Below are 23,507 nucleotides of genomic sequence, written 5' to 3'. Positions count from 1 at the left end.
GAATTGGGAGTTGAGATTATTTATGGTAAAAGAAAAAGAGAGAGAGGAGAAAAAGATGAAGGAGGAGGCAGAGAAGGAGAAGAAAGAAAGAGAGAGGGATAGAAAGAAAGGAAGGAAGGAAGGAGGGAAGAGAAAGAAGGAAGGAAGGAAGAAAAACATTTGTGAATTGTTCAAATTGCTGAAAGTTAACAACTCTGTAGTTATTCACAGATAAATGCAAAAACGGCTCTGGGGAACATATCTGTGACAGGCAAAAACAGTTAAGATGTCAGGAAAATTTGAGCTGGAGACACTGAAGTCTGAGAAGTGAGAGAATGAAGCTGAGCACATGGCTGTGCTGGAACCTTGATGATAGCAGGGTTCAGTCTCCAAAATGTAATTTCTTTTCATTCTTGAAAACACTGAATATCTGCTTTGAGAGAGAATAAAGAAAACATTTAGAAAGTGTACCCAGAATGGTGAAGATGAACAGGGATACTGTAAATCATGCTTATTCACGTCTCTAACAAATAGTCAATGAACACCTACGGGACTTCAGGCACTATCCTATGTGGAACGAATTTGAAAACAAGAAATAAAGATCCCAGCCATCAAGGAGCTTACACTGTAATCAAGAAAGACAGAGGAAGAAACACGAAAAAAAAAAAAGTATTGAATTGTATACAATGTTAGAATATGGTAGAGTGGGGGATCAGAATTTACCACCCCAAAATGTGTCTCTTTGGCTTATTTCTAAGAACAAAAGACTCAGGAAGAAACTTTGACCTTCCCCCTAACTACCTAAAAGAATTTAAGATTGAAGGCCTGTTTTAGGAAGGAGCTATTGCCATAGATACCTATAATACAAAATAACCTAGGTAAAGTAGATAAGGAGGAACCTAGCAAGGCCCATTTGATCAAAGTCCTCCCATGTCACATTGTCTTTGCAAGGCATGGCAAATATTTGTTTACCAAACTTTTACTTTTCCATCTCCATGTGAATTGCCTTCCTCCTCTTCAAAGTCCCAAATCATTACCCTCAACATCCTCCTTTGTCTTTAGCTGAAGATGGTATTTAAGGTGGTGGCTTCAGCCATTTTGTGGAGTAACTCAGTTTTCCTGGGTTTCTCCCATGTATACATGTTATTAAGTTTGTTTGATTTTCTCCTGTTATTCTGTCTCATGTCAATTTAATTCTTAGATCAGCCAGAATAACCTAGAGGGTAAAGGAATATTCTTCCCCCCTACAGTAGGCACAACAGAAAAGAGAGAAGGTGAAGGCACTGAGAAGTGGGAGGGTGAGATGTAATATTATGCAGCCAAGGGAGGCTGATATGTGCCTGGGTCTTAATTTATAAAGGTGACTGAGTGACAACATGGATAGGTAGATGTCATTGAAAGAAAAGTCTAATGTTACTCACACTTCCCCTCGAAACGAGAGGCACAGCATACCATGCAAAGCCAGAGAAGGAGTACCAGTTTTTGGTTAGGGGGCAGAGGCAGGAGCCAAGGGAAAGCCTAGGCCAGAGGCTTTATTGTGTCTTCTGCAGGAAAGGCAAGGCATGGCAAAGTAAACAGTTGAGGATGGGCTAGTTCCAACAATTCCACTGGGTTTTGGGTTATAGGAGTGGTCTCTACTTGCCTGGTACTTCGCCCTGGGACAATATAGAGCACACAGTTTTGTTCAGGAAGCATTTAAAGATTCTACTTTACTAAGTAGTAGAGCCCCATTCAAGGTAAGCCACTGAGTGCTTATGTAAAACCTCGAGCCCATGAAAAATATTAATACAAATTAAATTCCTTAAAGAAAATGTGCAGATTTTCAACTAGAGGACCACAGGCCAAAGAAAAAAAGAAATAGCTCTTTCTATGAGACACAGAGTTTCTCTTAAGTTATTAAAGGCCAGAAATTTATTTCATCATAATTTATCATTCATAACAACCATGTTATCTAAATATATTGTATTAAAATGATATTGAGATAACTCAGGTACAGATTTTATATTTATATATGTTAAACTGTATTTTACATGAGACATTTTCAAAAATCTAACAAATTTTCAATACAATTTCAACTAAATAGACATCATAGAAGTGCAAAATTGTATGTTTAGCCACATAAGATACTTTTTAATGATCTAGTATTATGTTTGTAAAGCTAGTGTTAATAAAAGTCAAATGATTATTAAAAATGGAAAAATACAGGTGAAATGAAAATGAAACTCTTCAAAAGTTTCCTTTAAGTACCAATGACTGACAAAATTTCCTAAAAATTAATTTTATTTAGTAAAAAATAATAGTTTTCAATATTTGTTAAAGAAAACCAGAGCGGGACAATAGTTAAAGTGGTAAAAGCAGGTTTTAATCAGGAACAACTGCAATGGGGGGAAATAGACCTCAGTATAGAACCCTGCTCAATTCCAAATACAGAGTGAACAAGTAGGGATTTATAGCCAAGGAGCAGGGTAGGGGTGAGTGGATGGAAAATTACTAAGAGGAAATCTGAGGGGTAAAGGAGGATTCTTGCTAAACTGACCTAAAAGGACTCTTGCTGAAGGTAGAACAGGGTGGTCAGCTATCACCTGGAGGATGGTGGGGAGGAAGAAATTGATCAGACACCAAGGGTGATCAGATATTAAGGGGGGTGGATTCTGGCTAAACTCAGTTGATAGAATTCTTGCTACAATTGAGCAATGTAAAGTTGGTCACCAAAGTTCAAAAGTTGAAACCTATTTGGGAAGAGGATTCAGAGGAGTCTGACTAAAGTTTGGTCAAGAAGAGACTCTTTGTCAGATCTGACTCCTAAATATCGGTAAATCGGAAATTATTTTACTACTTATTTTTTTTATTTTTATTTTTTTGAGGAAGATTAGCTCTGAGCTAACTACTGCCAATCCTCCTCTTTCTGCTGAGGAAGATCGGCCCTGAGCTAACATCCATGCTCATCCTCCTCCACTTTATATGTGGGACGCCTACCACAGCATGGCTTTTGCCAAGCGGTGCCATATCCGCACCTGGCATCCGAACCGGGGAACCCTGGGCTGCTGAGAAGCGGAACGTGCGCACTTAACCGCTGCACCACCGGGCCAGCCCCTTATTTTTTTAAATGAAAAAAATATTGTTAACTAAGGTAAAAGAGTGCTAAACTATAACGTGTATCAAAATAAATTTATTTTAATTGAGTCATTTATTATTTTATCACGAGCAATTTTGATTATTTCACTGACTGGACAAAAATTTTCAGAGATCCATGATCTTGCCTATGATAAGTTTTGATTATTGACATGACCTCCAACACCTGCCAGAAGATATCTCCTACTTTCCTTTCCTGCCACACTGAATACGAGATACTTTTTGCCAAATGCCAGGAACTTTCTTTAACTCTTTGAAGTTCACCTGTGCCATACCAATTCAGGGTATTCCCAGGTCATTTTCTTTTCACTTGAAACACCTTTCACTCAACATGCTTTGACAATGCAAATAAATCTTTTGGATGTCACTTCAAAGTTTGAATCAACAGTGAGTTTCTACTCCAGAATTTCCAAACCCTGAAAATCTCCCGGTCATTATCATTACTGCCTGATATTCTCTAGTGAATAGCATTACACAATTTTGGAAAGTCCTCTTTGAGTTGTTATTTACGCCATGTTCATTTTTTGGCAATTTTAAAAGCAGTATGAGGCCAGGGTTATTTTTGCTGTTATCCCATACTTAATCCCAACGTGGTGACAGATTATATGGCATAAAACACAAGCCTACGAATATACAAACGTTGATTAAATGAATGATAGGATGTTCTAGAGGGAACTTACTGTCCAGAAACCATACTTGGAAAAATTATTTTTCTTCCCCAGAAGGCAGAGCAGAACTGAGAGGCAAGGTGTCACTGCCAAGGAGCACAAAGGGGCTAAATGTTGGAAGCATGAAGACATCAGTGCAGAGGTGTTCATTAGCCCATGGCTTGGCTTCACAATCAGTGTTACCCAAAAAGACAAAATGGAAGAAAGAAAATAAAAGGAGACGAATATGCTCACAAGAACAGGATGGTGAACGTGGCTCTGGCCTTATGGGAAGTTCTTGGGGAAAGGCTGTTGCTGTGAATTGGTTGGACTCGCTGCTTGTGCCTGTGCAGGACAAGGACGATGGAGCTATTAGACCAGGCCATGAAGCCCAAACATGTAACATCAATGAAGGAGAACATGACTGAATGTAGTGAGACTACAAATTTGTTTGGAATTGGTGAATTACAGTATCCACAAATTTTCTCCATACATGTTTTCTTTCTTGGTCCAGTAACATTCATAGAAATAAAAATATTTAATAGGAGAGGCAGGATCCAGCAGAGGAAACAGCAGAAGCCAATGCACTTTGGGATTCTACTCTTGAGCTCTATCCACTTAGAGGTATTGGGGTTGAGCTTAATGGTCTGGAAGCCACTGAGGAGGCAGGTGGTGCTGAGGGAAATGCCTTTAGCCACTCTGTGGGAAACAGAAGACAAGTTTACATCCAACATCATCCAGGAAATATTTCAACTCAAATGTTGCCATTGCCCAAGGAATGCCTTTATTAAAAAGAACCAAGTTGTTAGCTATGACTAGCTGGATGAGAATCAAGTCTGTGGGTCTCAATATGTGCCTAGTGAGCAAAGTAAAGATACAAAGACAAAAAAAGTGTGGAATTTCCAAAGATCCCAACTCCAGTCCGAGTGAGGAAAATAATTTCCAAATTTAGGGTAGTAGAAACCATTTCATCAATTTAAAGGGGATATTGGTGGCTGATTTTATTCAAATCACAGGAATTTGGAGCCTAAATAGAAAATTGGATTACTCTCACTATAACAAGAAAATTTCTTTGATCACATAATTTTTCAACTCAATATGACTATTTACACATACGTTTCATATGTGCAAAACAATTTCCTGCAGAATTATTTGTAATAACAAAGATTGGAACGAACCCAATGTCAAACAATGGGAGACTGATTGAATGAATCATAGCACATCTTCACGATGGAGCACTAGGCAGCCATGATGAGTAAAGTTCTCTCTACTGCTGCATTTCCAGGACATACAACTAAGTGAAAAATAGAAAGTGTCAAAATATTGTGTGCAGTTAGCCTTATTTTCCTAATAAAGGGAGTATAACTAATATATTATCCATTTTCCTATGTGTATATGGTTCTATTTTTTAAATAGAAGAATGCATTTAAAAATTATAAAAATGAGTACCTGTAGGTGACAGTGGAGACAGGGTAGAAGAGAAAGTATGAAGTTAGACTGCTCTCAATATATCTGGTTTATGACTTTGGTTTGAAATTTTTTACACGTTCTAACTAAATATGGTCACAAAAATATTATAAAACAACTCAGACATAAAAACAAAAAAATAAATAAATAAACCTAAATGTGTGCCAAATTCAGGTTTAGCCAAAAGAAATTACTTCTATTGTGTTTTAAACACCATAATTTGAACATATATTCTATATTAAAAAATATGTGAACAAAATAAGAGCAAATTATTGCAGTTATAATATTGAGTAAAATAATTGGTATCTTAATTCTGTAATTATATATATACACACACATATAGTGTACACATACCATTTTATTAAAATATTTCAGAGCTTGCTAAAGAAATGAATGAATTCACATCTAGGGTAGAAGGTATAGAAAATGATCTCAGAATTCCTACTGTATAAGAAAACAAAGGAGCCACCCCAAACCACTGGTGTTATGTAAACAGGACCCAAAAGTTAACATGAAGGATTCCCAGTGGCAAAGCGTATAACATTTTCAGCATCAAATAGTGATTAAAGAATTAAATTCATTAAAGAATTAAAACAAATAAACATGTTTTAAAAATACATTTTTATCACTATTTTAAAGATTTTATTTTTTCTTTTTCTCCCCAAAGCCCCCCTGTACATAGTTGTGTATTTTTTAGTTGTGGGTCCTTCTAGTTGTGGCATGTGGGACGCCACCTCAGCATGGCTTGATGAGTGGTGCCATGTCCACACACAGGCTTCAAACCAGTGAAACCCTGGGCCGCCGAAGTGGAGCGTGAGAACTTAACCACTCGGCCACGGGGCCGGCCCCTACCACTATTTTTAAAAAATAACCTTACATTCGGAGGATGATAGAAGACCAAAACAACACACTAAAAAAGGGGAAAATAAAGGGGAATGAATTAAGATCTTTTTTTCTATCTAAACTTTTCCTCCATGAACTTTCTAATAAAAACATAATGAAAGAAAAGGGGAATAGAAGTGGAACATGACCTAAATTGAGGCAATAATTATATGACTGTAGGACCCCATAGGTGACAGGTACATGATGAATGTCCTAATGGGTGGGTCCAGAGGTCCACAGGGAAATACAAGAACCTACAAATATTTGCTGGAGGGGAGATGAGGGAGGTTCATGGATTAAAAATGATTGTGACTCTGGGTGATTTCTGTTGTATCTGTGTGATGGGTTCATGTGGTTTGTACCTTTACCCTCTTCTCTTTTGTAGATGTTTGAAAAGGTCTGCATTAAAGTTGGAAAGTATTTGTTGCAATAATTGACAAATACTGAGTTTGTTGACCGTTTGCTATAACTTTGTTCTTTTATTCTCTACAGCACCATACTTTATTTTGCATACTTAACCCTGTTATTTTCAGATAAGCGTTCACTGAAATCTCTTCATATTTAGTCTTTTCCTCACCATTTTTCCTAAGCCAGCACTAACAATTTAAATGTCTTCATTATCAGAAGGAAGTGAAAAAAGCAAAGCCAGCCACAAAAGTAGAGTTGCAAAGTACAGAACGCAAGACCCAACCAAGTAGGTTGGTGTTTTCTGCTCTGAGCAATTTTTTACTTGTATTATCACACCAACAAATCCAGGTTGGTTTCTGCAATATTCTCAATTTTTACAAAAATCAGCTTCCAATGAAAACACTATACAGGCAGGCAAAACACATCTATTGTTTAGGAGTAATACCTGGGCTCCCAGTCACAGGCCTTAGCAATAAAGATGCAGTTTACTAAGGGGACACCACCTCATGCACAACTTTTATTTCTTCCAAAATTACTGGGTATTGGTTGTTTTGCCTTTCTTTTATTTTTTCTTTTTGTATTACAGTGGTTAAATATTAGTAGCACTTAAAAATTGGTCAGAAATAAGATCGCAATGCTGCATGCCACCATTTTTGTTCAGTATATTTCAGGCATAGTCCATCAATAAGATGAAATACAGTCCTGGATGTATTTATGGAAATCACAAAATCACATGCCTAACATTCAGAAAGGATGCAGGTGCATAATTGCTAAACGCTATAAATAAAATGAATTCTTATTAATACTAGTATTTAATATATATACAAATGCTATGTTTAACAAGTAGTAATTGGAGCCACCCCGGTGGCTGAGTTGTTAAGTTCACACGCTCCGCTTCTGCGGCCCAGGGTTTTGCCAGTTTGGATCCTGGGCGTGGACATGGTGCCCCTCATCAAGCCACGCTGAGGTGGCATCCCACATGCCACAACTAGAAGGACCCACAACTAAAAATATACAACTTTGTAACAAGGGGCTTTGGGGAGAAAAAGGAAAAATAAAAATTTTTAAAAGTAGTAATTTAGAATTTTTTCTAGAGATGGTGTTTAAAAATATGACGAGCAAAAAATATTATGAAAGATATGCTTAATTATGTGATTCAACCATAAAATCACAGAAATGTAGAAGAAACATTGAAAGAAAATGCATGACTTAAAAAAAGATCTAAATAAAGCAGAAACAAGCCATGGTCCCACATGGGAAGCTTTAACATTGTAAATAAATCCACAAAATAAATAAAAGTATGCTCAAATACTGTAACTTATATCCAAATAATAATATTTACAAGTTTCCTGAGCTAGTAAAAAAGAAAAGAAATAAATGAAATTGAGTTTAATGCGAGGATTAATTCTATCAGTTATTAAAAAAAATGCAATTATATCTTGTTTTAGCCAATAATTAGAGAGTCAAATTGAGGCGATGGAATAGATTATGAACAGATGTACAAAACGTTGCAAAGTATTTGATATGTAGGGAGATATGCAGGTAAATAGAAAGAGAGAGATAAAATTGGATAGATTTTTTTATATATAAGATAGACAAAAATTTACAGGTATGAAAAACAGTAAGAACTTAGTGTGAGTAAAAATGAACTTAAAAATTAGTTGGAAAATGAAAGTTTATTCAATACATGTTATTAAAATATTTACATACATTTGAAAAATAAAGCTAAATTTCTACTGCATGCCATTCAGACAAAAACATTTATATACGTTTTAAAATTTTAAAAATAGGGGCTGGCCCCGTGGCCGAGTGGTTAAGTTTGCGCGCTCCGCTGCAGGCGGCCCAGTGTTTCGTCAGTTCGAATCCTGGGCGCGGACATGGCACTGCTCATCAAACCACACTGAGGCAGTGTCCCACATGCCACAACTAGAAGGACCCACAACTAAGAATATACAACTACGTACCGGGGAACTTTGGGGAGAAAACAGAAAAAAATAGAATCTTTAAAATTTTTAAAATAAAAACGTATATAAATACAAAAATCTAAATCTAACAAATAAACCCTATGGGAGTGTATATATTCTTTGAAATCATGATTGTGCTAAGTACTTACTAAGCAATGTATAAAACAGAAGACATACAGTACTTTAAACTTATTAGAATATGTGAAAATATACAACTTATATAAATGAAAGGCATGAAAAAGTTACAATGTAAAAATGCACAAAATAATGGAAAATACTTTACATAAGAACCACGGAAAGGGGAGGCCATCAATTATATTCTAAGAGCTCACCCTACTCAATGAGCCAAATGATCACATATTTTCTAACACTGAAAGTTATACAAATAAGCATTTCTGAAGAGAAAACAAATATAAAATGTGGTTTTTCTTAGAAATTATCAGGCAAATGAATAATAAATTTAAAAGGAGACACCATTTATATGTAAAAATACACTCATTTGCCAAATATTTAATTCAAGTTCACATCCTCACTCTGAGTAATAAATGGTCTTATTGGAATCTCACATGACCTTATCTAGAGAAACATAAAATGAATTAATTATGGTTTCCCAGTTGGAAAATGTGTATAACGGTTTAAGAGTAGGATCTTTCTGGTTTATAAAATATTATTAGATAAAAATGTCTTTTTTCGTTATCCACATTTAATTAGATATCAATTTTTATTTATTTTTTTGTGGGGAAGGTTGGCCCTGAGCTAACATCCATTGCCAATCTTCCTCTTTTTGCTTGAGGAAGATTGTTGTTGAGTGAACATCTGTGCCAACCTTCCTCTATTTTATGTGGGGTGCTGCCACAGTATGGTTTGATGAGTGATGATAGGTCTGTGCCCAGGATCCAAACCTGTGAACCCGGGCCACCAAAGTGGAACACACAAACTTAATCACTTTGCCACCGGCTGGCCCTGATATCAATTTTTTATATCTAATACCACCTGAATGTTAGATGTTTTCCAGACAATTAAATTAGGATTCATCACACAAGAACTGTCTTCATTTTTGTAAAAATATTTCACTTATTTACATTAATAGGCAATAAATTATTAAAATATAATAAATTGTGTAATGGCATTAAAGTTTGGGAAACATTGGAATCTTGGTAAAATACAGATTAATTAAGAAAAGTAAATGCTAATGAATCAAAACATTTCTGGAAGGATATACAATAATTGATAACAGATCATTAACCCAGTGTCGTGAGTTTAGGGAAGTGGGACAGTGAAGGAGAAAAGAACATTTATTTTATATATATGCACATAACTTTGTTAAATTATTCCTTAGGAAAAAAAGTAGAGGATTTATAACACCAATTGAAAAATTTAGGAAATAACTGGTAAAATTTTAAAAAAACACACATGGGCATGGATGTTAGCTCAGGGCCAGTCTTCCTCAGCAAAAAGAGGAGGATTGGGGGCAGATGTCAGCTCAGAGCTAATCTTCCTCAAAAAAACACAAAATTCATTAACAAATTCAACTAAGAGAAAGAGATATGAGGATTGCCCATGAATCATAATCATAATAAAGATAAATCATAAAAATGAATTTTAATAACAACTACATATTTCAATTGAGCAGGAGGGAGAACAACAGAGTTTGGGTAAATAACGTGGACACAAACATTCTGTGAATTCTGGTCCTACATGTCCTTTAAGAAATGCAGACATTCATGTACAAATAAAGTCCCATGTCATTTCTTTGATCAAATTGCTTTCTGTGAAGGCACAATGAGGAAGCATATTTTACTTCCTGGGAAAGTGGCAGGATAATCCCTACCAACAGCTCCTCTGACTGGGATCTTGGTGGCTAGAACAGACCAAGTTATTACTGCTTGTGAGTTGAGTTTGGGTAATGACTTTAGAAACTACAATGGATTCAAAGCAGCTGCTAATATCAGGGGAGTATCAAAGAACCTTTACCACCAGTTAAATCACAAGGTCACATGTAGAATTTAATGTGGTAATATTATCTGATGATTCCTGCTCCCTAACCCCAGAAATTCAGAGAGGGCTATGACAGAGAAGGCAGAGGACAGACGTCAGAGAGCCCAGGGACAGGAATGTTGGGTCTCCACTTTTTGGGAACCCTCAGAAAATATCCCTTCTGCATATATTTGTGTCCATGTTCTCACCTCAGGAAATAAGATTATATTTACACATAATACTTCTTAAAATGTTTTCTAAGCAATATCATATTTCTCTAAGAATCTCTCTTTTATATAAAAGTAAGTTCTACTTACCAAATGTCATTCCGTGCTGGGACAGCAGGCGTCGTGGTCAGATTTGGAGCATGTGTGTAAAGGGGGCATCTTATCTCTGAGATAAAGGTGTGGGTTCCATGATCTCATCTCCCTTCTGGGGAGTGATTATCATTTCACCTGGAAGTACAGGGACAGTGTCTGCATGGGGACTGGAGATTATCTCTAGAAAAAAAAATTGTAAAATGTACAAATTACTAGAAGCTATTAGTAGTGATTAATTACTTTAGAAAGAAAGAGAAGCAGGAACATCTAGGGGAAAACAAAGTTAAGTTGTCTGAAAAGTATCAGGTGGAGAAGACAGATGAGACAAGGACACTAAGGTATATGAAATAAGAGAAAGAAGCTTAGCCCAAGGTTGCACTGCGTTTCTGGCCAACCTGAGGATTTTGCCTCCCAAATACAATTCTTTTTCATTTCTGAGGACACTGCCCAATTGTAGCCTAGAAGGCAGAGGAAAAGAACTATTAAGTAATAATTGACAAAGTGTTACAAATGAACATGAAGAAAGTGAGGCAACTTTTATTTCCTACTTCAATAAATACCTCAATAAACACTTTTATTGAAATGTTCAATAAAAATTTCAATAAAAAGCACCTAAAGTACATCACACATTATTCTCCGTGTATGTGATGTATGAGGTGTGTGGGGGGAAGAACTTGTTCTATTGAAGTTGAGAAAAGCAGACATTAGACAATAGTGAATAAGGTATACAACATGCTATATGATGATTGGTGCCCTGGGGGGACAAAAGTTGGATTTGGGGAAGAGCAGGGAACGAGAGGGTGCAATATTAAATGGGGTAGTAACAGGAGACCTCATGGACAAGTGGATACTTCAGGCAAGACTTGAAAAAAGGTGAAGAATTGAGCCATGTGGCATTTTTGTGCATATGATACAAGCACAGGGATCAGCCAGGGTCATATCACATGCAAAGCCAGGTGCTGATGCCCACGGAACTAGATGAGTGAGGAAGGCAGAGTTTAAAAGAGGTTCAAGAGGAAAACGGGCTAGAGACCTGTGAAGCTCCTCAGGGTCTTGTAAAAATTTGGAATTTTCTCTAAGTAAAATGAGGAGCCTTTCCAGGGTTTTGATCAAGGATGGACATTACCTGAGCCAGCCTTGATGGCCTGGTGGTTAAAGCTCAGTGTGCTCCACTTTGGCGGCCTGGGTTCAGTTCCTGGGAATGGAACCACATTACTCATCTGTCGGTAGCCATACTGTGGTAGCAGCTCACACAGAACTAGAACGACTTACAACTAGAATATACATCTATGTACTGGGGCTTTGGGGGAAAAAAAAGAGAGGGGAAGATTGGTAACAGATGTTAGCTTAGAGCAAATCTTTCTCAAGGGGGAAAAAAAAGATGGACATTACCTGATTCATACTTTGAAAGGGTCATGTTGGCTGGAGAGTTGAGAATAGACTGAAAAAGAATAAGCATGGGATAAAGAAGATCAGATAGATGCAGAAACCGAGGTAGAGGATGGTGGCTCTAATTGGGCTGGGGGCAGGCATGGTGATGAAAAGTGGTCAGATTCATGATGTATATTGAAAGCAGACCCAATCAGATTTTCTGTAGGCCTGGTTCTGAGGTATGAGAAAAATGAGTCAAGGATGACCCTTAGATTTTTAGAAAGCTGTGGCCAGAGCAGAGTTAAAAGAAAGCTCACACTGACAACAGGAATTGCTGGTGAGGATGTGGAGTAATAGGAACTCTCATCATTGCTGGTGGGGATGGAAAATGGTACAGCCACTTTGGAAGACAGTCTGGCAGGTTTTTACAAATCTAAACATACACTTACCATACAATCCAGCAATCGCATCCCTTGGTATTTACCCAAGGAAGCTGAAAATTTATGTCCACACAAAAATCTGCACATATCTATTTATAGTGGCTTTATTCAAAATTGCCAAAACTAGGAAGCAACCAAGATGTCCTTCAGTAGGTGAATGGATAAACAAACTGTGGTACATCCAGAAAATAGAATATTATTCAGCACTAAAAAGAAGTGAGCTATCAAGCCATGAAAAGACATAGAAGAAACTTAACTGCATATTACTAAGTCAAACTGAAAAGGCTATATACTGTATGATTCCAACTATATGACATTCTGGAAAAGGTGAAACTATGGAGACAGTATAAAGATCAGTGGTTGTGAGGGGTTAAGAGGGAGGGAGGGATGAATAGGTGGAGAATTTTTAGGGCAATGATATGGAGAAATCTTAGGGCAGTGAAACTAATCTGTATGCATTGAACTATAATGGTACATGTCACTATACCTTTATTCAAACCCATAAAATGTACACCAAGAGTGAACCCTAAAGCAAACCAGGGTCTTTGGGTGATGTCACTGGAGGTTCACCAGTTGTAACAAATATACCACTCTAATGGGGGATGTTGATAATGGGGGAGGCTATGCATGTGCGGGCATGAGGTATATGGGAAATCTCTGCACCTTCCTATCAATTTTGCTGTGAACCTAAAACTGCTCTAAAAAAATAAAGTTTAAATTTTTTTTTTTTTGAGGAAGATTAGCCCTGAGCTAACTACTGCCAATCCTCCTCTTTTTGCTGAGGAAGACAGGCCGTGAGCTAACATCCATGCCCATCTTCCTCTACTTTATACGTGGAACGCCTACCACAGCATGGCCTTTGCCAAGTGGTGCCATGTCTGCAGCCAGGATCCGAACCGGCGAACCCCGGGCCGCCAAGAAGAACGTGCAAACTTAACCACTGCGCCACCCGGCCAGCCCCTACCAAAAATTTTTTTTAAAAAAGAAAGCTCAGGAGAAGTGTGAAGGTGTTAAGTCCGTGGTATCTACTAGATGTCCAGGAATAGGTTGCAGATAGATCATTAGATAATTATCACCGGATTTCTGGAAGGAGATACACACTTGGAAGTTTTGAGCTTATATTTACAACCACGTCATTGCACAAGATCACCAAGAGAATGTGTATAGACCACAAAGAGAGAAATGACTGAGGATTGAGCTCTTGTTCTTCACAGTATTAAGGGAATGCGTTTTTTTTCTAAAGCCATTATATTCAGTTAAGAATACACAAAAAAAATCAGTGTTGTCAAAAGCCAATGAAAATAACTTTAAGGAAAATCTTAGATTTTCATTATTGTTTAGAAATTCATTAATGACAAAGTTGTGAAGATAAAAACTCTCATTTGAATGAGAACTAGTCGTGTGTCACTTAACAATGGGGCTACATTCTGAGAAATGTGTCTACTACACAGTAAGCTATATGGTACTACCTTATGGGACCACCATGGGAAATACAGTCCATCATTGACTGAAATATCATTATGCAGCATATGACTACACAGGAGTTGAGGTAACAGAAACAGAGAGAAAAAGTTCATAAAAGTCTAACCATAAAGAGTGAGGGAGAGAAATGGTAGAACAGAAAATGTACTAGATCATAGAGTGAAGGGTAGTTATTTCATGAAGTACACGAAATCTATCAATGTTACTTGTAAAAGAGATTAAGAGACTAAAGATCAGTGGTGGGTGGCTTATTAGTCAAGAAATTTGATAAACCAAGAACAAAACCCCTCAGAAGCTAAGACATGGGGAAGTCATCCTTAGGCGGCATTAAAGGAGGGATTGACCCTAAACTGAGGGGAGGCATCATTTCCATTTCAACAGAATGGAGCCCACAAGAGATTTATTTTAGATTTAGGAGGCAGAGGGTGTTGTCAAAAAAGAATCAAATAATTTTCTATTCTGTGTAAAGGTGGCAGAATGTTAATATAGACAGAAGTAATCCTGGAGGAACTTTATAAAGTAATAGATAGATTTATTTGGCATTCTTACGATTTTAGTGAATATAATGAGCAAGGAATACCAAACTGCACAGGCAAGGAACAGAAGAGGGGAAGGGGGTGCCAGAACAGATGACAGCTGAGGGATTCATGTAAAGTCCTTGACCAGAATTTGGGAAGATTTTAAGGGATAGATCAGTGATGACAGCTCTTTGAGTAGATGGACTGAACTATTTAGAGATAATTAGGACAACTCAGGCTACAAGTCCTAGATTATCTGGACATTCCTCAACTAAGTGACATGAGGTTTGAAGGTGGTGGAAATTAGTAGACTAACCAGTACTAACCAAAATATTGAGTTTTTTTTAGCCAACAGGAGCAGTAAATGTTACAGCAGTGATTGCTGAGCCCAGGGAGTTACATGGCTCTAGGGAAGCTCCTCAAACCCCACTGTTTAGGGATTTTTATCAAGGTGTCATTATACCGGCATGGTTGACTAAATCATTAGCCATTGGTGACTGAACTCCATCTTCAGCTCCTTCTCCCCAGATGTCAGGGGTGAAGCTTAAAGTTCTAACCTTCTAATGTTTGGTGACCAGCTCTCATCCTGAAGCTCTTTACTGGCCTCCACCATGAGTCATCTCATTATCATACAAAAGACACTCTTATCACTCAGGAAATTCCAAGGGTTTTAGAAGCTCTGTGCCAGGAACTTGGACAAATACCAAATATTTACTTTTTTATTCTACCACAGATGGAAATGCAGATTATGCAACAACTGTAGAGAGACGTATTCTCTGACATCATACTGTCTCCTCCCAGGCCCTCATGAAAGTTATCTACCCCTTCACACTGGCAGAGCTCAATTCTGTTTTCAACCCATCCCATACAGTGAATAAACTTCTTCAGATTAAAGGTGACTTAAACAATAAGACTTTTATTATTGCACAAACTAGAGCAATGTGACGCAAAGAGATCAAAGGTCAGTGACTTGGGGACTAGAAAATCTATCAAAAAAAAAAAAAAATCACACAAGACCAACGATGCCATGAAGGAAGTAAAACTTTACAAGCCACCAGCAGTTCCCAGACTGGGTCCTTGGGCCCAAAGTAGGTCAGGTCCACACCAAAACCTGTCAGAGAGAACACAAACATCTGTCTTCTCTGAGCATGCTGTGGTGAATGATGCATGCCACAAGGACCTGCCAGGTGGTAGAGGTGAGACAACTTCTACCATAGCACCTGGCAGTGGCAAGGGTCCTGAGCGGGTTAAAATATGAAATGCAGCTCCTGAAAACTTCTCACATACCTGGAACTCATGGCGGACAGCTCCTCACAGAGGCTCTCTAGTGACATCACACTAAACAAAGAGATAGCACATTCCCCGAAGATCTAAGGCCAATAGCTTATGCAGTATTTCTCATGCTCAATGAGTTTAGATCTTTGGCTAAAGGCTTTCCCACATTTGCCAAATTCAGAAAATTATCCTGGTTGTGAAGTTTTTGGCATTGAATCAGAGGAGACTGTTAACAGTATGCTTTCTCATGTTGGCTGCACTCTTGAGGCCTTTACCTAGTGTGAAGTTTATGGTGTTGAATGAGGCTGTAGTTTTGGCTAAAGGACTTTCCACATTCACTGCACTCATAAGGCCTTTCTCCAGTGTGAATTCTCCGATGTAGAATGAGGCTGAAGCTTTGGCTAAAGGATTTCCCACATTCGCTGCACTCATAAGGCCTTGCTCCTGTATGAACTCTTCTGTGTTGAATGAGGCTAGAGCTTTATCTAAAGGATTTCCCACATTCACTGCACTCATATGGCCTTTCTCCAGTGTGAACTCTCCGGTGCTGAATGAGGATGGAGCTTTGGCTAAAAGATTTCCCACATTCACCACATTCATAAGGCCTTGCTCCAGTGTGAATTCTCTGATGTTGAACAAGGCTGGAACTTTGTCTAAAGAATTTACCACATTCAGCACACTCATAAGGCCTTGCTCCAGTGTGAATTCTCTGGTGCCGAACAAGTTTGGATTTGCACCCAAAAGCTTTCCCACATTCACTGCACTCATAAGGTCTTTCTCCTGTGTGGATACGCTGGTGCTGAACAAGTTTATATTTGAACCTGAAGGACTTCTCACATTCACTACACCCAAAAGGCCTTTCTCCAGTGTGGACTGTCTTATGCTGAACAAACGTGTGCTTGTAACTGAAGGTTTTCCCACATTCACTGCACTCATACAGTCCTTCTCCAGTGTGGATTCTCTGGTGCTGAATAAGCGTACATTTGCGGCGGAAGGCTTTCCCACATTCACCACACTTGTAAGGACTTTTTCCACTGTGAAGAGCCTCCTCAAGCTCAGTACTGTTATGTATACTCAGTATCGCTTTGGGAGTAGCCTGGTGCTGGAGAAGGCCCCCGTTGACCAAGAAGTCCTTTCCAACCTCTCGACAGGTGAAAGGATTCCGTGACGAATGGCTTCCATAGCTCTTCACAAAGGAGGCCCTGTCTACGGCCTTGCTGTAGGGTTTTTTCCTACTGTGCTCCTTCTGGTGTTGGTGAAGATCCACACGGAAACAGAATTGTTTCCCACATACCACACATGTGTAAGATTTCTGTCCAATATATATTCCTTGATGCTCAGTCAGGTACAAAATATCTTTCATGACAGGAACACACATCTCACAAAGATGAGCCTTCTGAGTTGACTGATCTGGCTTCGAAGCCCTGATTTGTGGCATTCTTTCCAGAGAAACACTCTGTCCAGAAGGTGCATCCTCATTCTCTATGCCACACAAACAACCTGAAAACAGAGAAATGCCAGTGAAATACACGTTGTCTTTGGGGACAAGTGGCAACCACATCACAAATATGTGTCTGACATACTAAAGAATGAATGCATGAGGTTGTTTTCAGGATGAGGGAGTTGGAGTGAGGATAAAGGGCTGCTCTACAGTACTAGGACTCTAATAAAAGGTCACAGAAATAGGGAGGCCTCACAATACGAATGGCATTAAGCAAGGGACGCATAAAGTGAGGGAGAGGCAGGCAGAGTTTCCAACTTATTCCTCTGAGAATCACCTTCAGCAGGGCCTTAGTTGCTGCTGCCATGGGAGCATTGTGCAGAAGTTTTTGTCCAGGAACAGAAGAATCTGATTGTAAATGAGTAGCTGGTGGTCAAGGACTATTAAGGATATATGCACACCACCTGTTATGCATGAGCCAATGTTGGAGAACACTGCAGAGGCAGCAGTGGAGAGGAACGGGTAACCAGTGAAGGCAGGCAAGTTGGGAACAGCCAGGGGCTAGAAGTAGAATATAAATGACAAGTTGGCCAAGTATAAAGAATGGGGAAAGAGAGTTAGAAATGAGGTGAGGCCACCAGCAATGGCACCAAAACACTAGTTAGAACAGGTTCCTAGTATAACGTGAACAGAACCCTTGATGTCATGTCCTCCCTCAGCTGCCACTCAGCAGGGCCAGGCCCCCTCTAGCCCATCTTGCCATGGTGGGAGTGATATCCATTTTATGAAGCACCCAGAACTCTCTCCCCTCCCAACCTGAGTTGAGCAATTATACAGGACTTGGATAATGTAAGTCCTAAGAGAAAGGCAGGACAGGTAAGTGCCTAGTGCCAGCCCAGAGCAACTTACCACATGACAGACCACAGGAAAGAAAACTAAATGTTACAAAAATAACCTCAGATGAGATTATTTGAACAGCCTGAGGTGCATGTAAGTAGTGACCATGTCAGTGATGGCAATTTCCAGCACAGGCAGGCATGAAGAACTGTTAGTTGGAAGAAAAGAACAAAACCTGAACTATGTAGGTACCATGGATCTGGAAAGTCACCCAGCTGGGGAGGGGGCAAGTGAGGTGGGATCCATCTGGCTGATTGCAAGACTACGCAGAAGGATTACCCAAAATCCTTCCCTATTAGGCCTCAGGGTAGCAGGTATTGGGGCTGCAGAGAGAGAAGAGGGCAGTACAAACACTCCAGCCCTAGCAACACAGCAATGACCCACAGAACTAGGAAAGGAAGGAGTGCCATGGTCTGGATGTAAGGACAGAGCAGCCCCTAGGGAAAAGCAGAAAGGCAAAGTCTATCTTAGGTCACGGGGAAGGAGTCTTACCTAGTGAGGATATGAGTGCCAAGTTCTCCAGCATCACATCCTGGTACAGGTGTCTCTGAGCCTCATCAAGGAGCCTCCATTCCTCCCAGGAGAAGTACACAGCCACATCCTCCCAAGTCACATTGCCCTGTCATGATGAGGACAGATGAAACCACAGCCTCTCTCCTGAGGACACACAATCCATCCCCTTGACATCTACCCCATGCCCATCCTCCTCCCAAGCTCCTCACCTTAGAGGAGATACCAGGAACTGATGTGACTGGTGCTGCTCTCTCCTTATGCTTCCATTAATCAATGTACCCAGCCCTCAGGAACTACAGGCAGGTAGGCAGAAAGAGGCCATCCAAGGTCAGGGACAGGACTGCAGGGCCCCATACCTTCCTTCCAGGCAATTTCCTTGGGGTCTTCCATATGGGTCACACATCACCCTTAAGTCTTCAGTACCAGGGCTCAGAGGCCATCAATTCACGCTCGCTCTCTCTCTACAAGCACCTCTCTCACATCTTCAGACCCCACAGTTGCCTCCCACAGTCACTGCCAACTCCCTGCCCCACACCAGAGTCATCTCCCTGGACTCACACATGGACTTAGCACATGGCATTGAGAGAGCTTGGCAAATTCAAACATGATCCAGCACTACCCAAGACATCCAACAGATCTCAACACCAGGGGGAACCCTGGATGCTGCTTTGAAGGACTCTCTGCCTCTCTCTAGTCCTTGTTTCAACATTAGTCACACACACCCAAATGTGAATTTCAGATACCCATGGCCCTCTTCCCCTTCTACTCTGCATTTGCTGCCCCCTCAGCAGCCACGATCCTCTTCTCTCCACATAACCTTCATTGTAAGCCCAGCAACACTGGTACTCACACCAGGCATAGTGATTCTCACAGATGAGCACATTTGCCCATGACCTTATCCACCAGCAAGACTGAAACACTCCCCAAATCCCATCAAAGCTCACCATAAAATTCTAGTAAATCCATCTTATCTCAATTTGTCCTGTGCCTCCAAACCTGCCTCATGTTTACTCTCCCCTTGGAAGTCTTTGCCACCTGTCAAGACTGTCCTCCCCACACATACTCCTTTCACAGCTACTTCTCTCCCATGTGTGTTTATGATGCTGATAACCCCAACCACGTGCCCAAGCAATAGACCTGGTCCTCACAACTCACACTCTTCTTTATGACCCACTAATAGCATTACCACCATGACCTGAATTCCTCTTCTAAATATGAATCACAGCTCCACCCTGGAACATACAATAGCCACCACTTTTGGATGTCTCCATGCTGAACCCCTCCTCAGATTTCCAGACCTCTGGGTCCAGCTGCCCACTTAATGCCTCCACTCATTTGTTCTCCAAAATACCTCAGAATCTTAATATGGCCAAAAACAAAACTCCCAATAATCCCCATGAAAATCACTCCTACTACTGATTATCCCACCTGAAGCTTCCCCATCCCTCTATCTGCTAGAACCAAAACTTTACTGTCATCTCTAACTCTTGCCTTTCTCTTTCTTACCTTTAAAATCAGGAAATCTGGGTAACTATCCTTAGAAAAATGGATCCAGAATCCAACCATTTCTCCCACCTCCACGATCACCAATCTGGTCCATAAGCACTCATCTGAACTATTACAGTAGCCTCCTCCCTCACCTCCAAAGTCTGTTTTCCACTCTGCAACCAGATGGAATCTGTTCACATCTGAGTAAGATCACCTCCCTCCTCTGTTCCAAATCTCCCATTACCTCCAAAATAGATGCTCAGCCTCTCAGGCAACCACATTACACGACTGATTCCTGTCCCCCTGCTCTTTGCTCCTACCTGAAAGGAGACCTACTATACCCTGTTCCCAGCTCAGCCACAGTACCAAGTATTTGCATATGTTGGTACCTGTTCCTGGGAAGATCTTCTCTAACTCTTTCCACTGGTGGCCAGAAACAGGAACTCCTCCAAACAGCCCTCAGCAGGAGTCTCGGGGATTTCTCCCAGGTCCCCAAAACCAAGGGCTAGGAGAACGCAAAGAGCCCCAGGACACCACAATCCCAAAGCTCATATAGGTGGCGTCTCAATCAGTGAGGGCCTGGCACACTCTCCACTTCCCTGTGTAGGTTCCACAAATGCTTCTTCAGCCACAGGGACTGGTGGGCAGAAGCAAGCCACAGAAGCTGGAACCACGGGGTGTTTCAGTGAGCTCAAATCTCCCCTGTACCTCTGCCCAGCCCTGGAGACAAAGTGACCTTGGGCTGAATGCCTAGACTCTGTGTTTCACTCCTCAGCGCTACCTCTTCCAAGTTCTATTATGGACGAAGACTCCACTCCCTGAACCTCACCGTCCTCACGACCCCTTCCTGTCCGTTCTCTCCGAGCAGCTCTTGGAGAACTTTTTAAACCCCAACACGCACCGCGTCCCTCTCTGTTCACAGCCCTCCCGGCTGAAGCCCCTCGGACTGAAGGAGCAGCCCCTCCCCTGCCAGTCCAGGCTGGACCCCACCTCACACTGTTCCCTGCGGACACAACGTGGACCCGGGGCCCCTCCGCCCGGGACCCTCGCCCGCAGCCCGGCCCCACGAGCGCCTCCCCGGCCCGGCCCCGGGGCCTGGGCTGCAGGCCCGGGAGCAGCGCCCGCCCTCGGGCTGGAGCTCGGGCTGCGCTGCGGGCGGGGCGGGCCGGAGCCGAGCGCTCACCTGAGCCGGCTCCCTCCGCGCGGCCGCCGCCATCGGCCTCGGGGGCGGAGCGCAGCCGGGAGCGGCGGGAGACGAGGCGCCGGGCGCGGCGCTCCCTGGCCCGGGCCTGGCGCGGGGCCCCGGGCGGCGTCGCCGAGCCTCAGAGCCGCCTGGGCCGCGGGGACGGCGCCTCCTCCCGCGCCTCCTCGTCGTCCCCTCAGCCCCGACCCGGCGCTCCAGCGAAAACAGACCCGCGAGCAGCCAAAATGAGCACCACCAGCAGAATGCCGGAAGTCCCACCCCACACCCCCCCCCCCCCCCCCCCGCGATGCGTACGCACACAACCGTCTTTATCCTGATCCTTCATTGGCTTAATCCTGATGTCTCTCGGCGCAGAGTCCTCTGCGTAGTGTAGTTCCCAGAGCTCTCAACTGGACCTTCCCAAAGGCCCGGAAGCACGGCGAGGGTTCTGATAGGTTGGGAGAGGCCTTCGCTACTTCTTGAACAAGGGGCTGCACGCACGTGTGTGGGGAGCGTTGTCTGCAAGCGATCAGCAAAAGTTTTTAGAATCATTATTTTAGGCCCCATGGAGCTCAGCAGCTCCCAGAAACTAAAAATATTTTAGACGCTCCCAGAGGCTACAGATACAAGTGGACAGATCATTCCATAAATTCATTCAGACATAAAATATGTACATTTTTATCTGTAAACTAATAAAGATCATCTTATTGTTCTTCATATATATGAAACCTGAAGCACTAGAGTCAGCTTTGTGAGTATCTCTATGTTCTGGCAAGAACAGGAGGAAAAGACTAGATAGGGCCATGATGGGAAGATAGAAGAGGGATGTTGAGCTGCGCTGAAGCAGATGGCCAAGGGTGAAGCTCTGCCTCTGGTTCCTACGGAAAACATCTCTCCTTCCTGTAGGTTCAGTGATTTTCTCCTACTCAGTGAGGAACACCGTTTTATCCATATACCATTTCCTTCTCCATATTCTAAGATATATTCAATTCCTTTCAGGAATCTGACAAGTATCCCAAATGGAGAATTAACAAACGCTATTTTCATATGGAACAGTGGCTGCAGTATTCATAGTCACAGCATATGTGCAAAGGAGGCATCTGAATCCCATGATCTCATCGCCTTGCTGGGAAATAATGATCATGGGAAATTCAGATTATCTCAGAAAGACAGTTGTGAAATGGAAATTACAGAAAGTTATTAATAATATGTATGTAGTTCTTTAAAGACGGTGGTGGAAAGCTCTGTGGAAGGGTGAAGGGTGAAAAAATGTAAGAACTCAGTGGAATTTGAGAAGTCATGGAAGTCTAAGAAGAGCTAGAATCCAGTTGAGCATGTGACTGTGCTGGAACCTTGGTCACTCTGAGGATATTGTCTCCAAAATGTGATTCTTTTTCTTTTATGAGCACGTTGAGCAATACTAGCTTGGAGGGAGAGTGAACGAGGACATTTAGAGTAGCCAGAAGAGTAGACACAAACAGGGAATCTCACATGTCGTGTTTATTCACTGCTCTAACGAATGTTCACTGAGCACATCAAGAAACCATGTAGAATTGTATTTCTTACAACGAGTTATGCCAAATACTTAGTAAGCAGTGTAAAAAATAGGAGCTAAAAATAATTTAACCAAATCAGAGTATGCAAAAAGGTACAATCTATGTAAGATGAAAGACATCAAAAAATTGAAAAATAAAAAGACGAATTGAGTCCATAAAAACTCTTTGAGTCTCTGTGAATCATAGATGAACATGGCCTTCAAGAAAGGCAGTCATTCACAAACAAGTCAAGTCCCATCTCATTTTCTTGATTAGAGTAGTTACTGTGGAGGCACAATTAGGGACTAAGTTAGGTAAATCTTTCTTTCAGGGATAGTGATAGAAAAATGTCCACCCCACAGTCCTTCTGGAAGGGATTTAAGCAGTTAGAACTCTCTAAATTATCACTGCTCAAAAGCTGAGAGGATGCAATAGCTTTGGAAATCCCAACAAACCCAAAGGATTCAAAGCAGGTACTAAGTTCAGGATCTAACAAAACACTTTTCCAATTGGTTACAGGGTCACATTTAGACCTTAACGTTCCTGGTCATTCCTGCTCGCCAACTCTTGCAAACTTTTAATCACTTT

General features: G+C 41.0%; 1 pseudogene; it reads right to left on the bottom strand.

The window, feature by feature from the left end:
- Positions 1–119: 119 nt before the first annotated feature.
- LOC123281214 (zinc finger protein 211-like) lies at positions 120–21,655 on the bottom strand (annotated as a pseudogene).
- Positions 21,656–23,507: the final 1,852 nt, after the last annotated feature.

This window comes from Equus asinus, chromosome 26, assembly GCF_041296235.1.
Source record: "Equus asinus isolate D_3611 breed Donkey chromosome 26, EquAss-T2T_v2, whole genome shotgun sequence".
NCBI lineage: Eukaryota > Metazoa > Chordata > Mammalia > Perissodactyla > Equidae > Equus > Equus asinus.
This window is presented reverse-complemented; position numbering and strand designations above follow the sequence as displayed.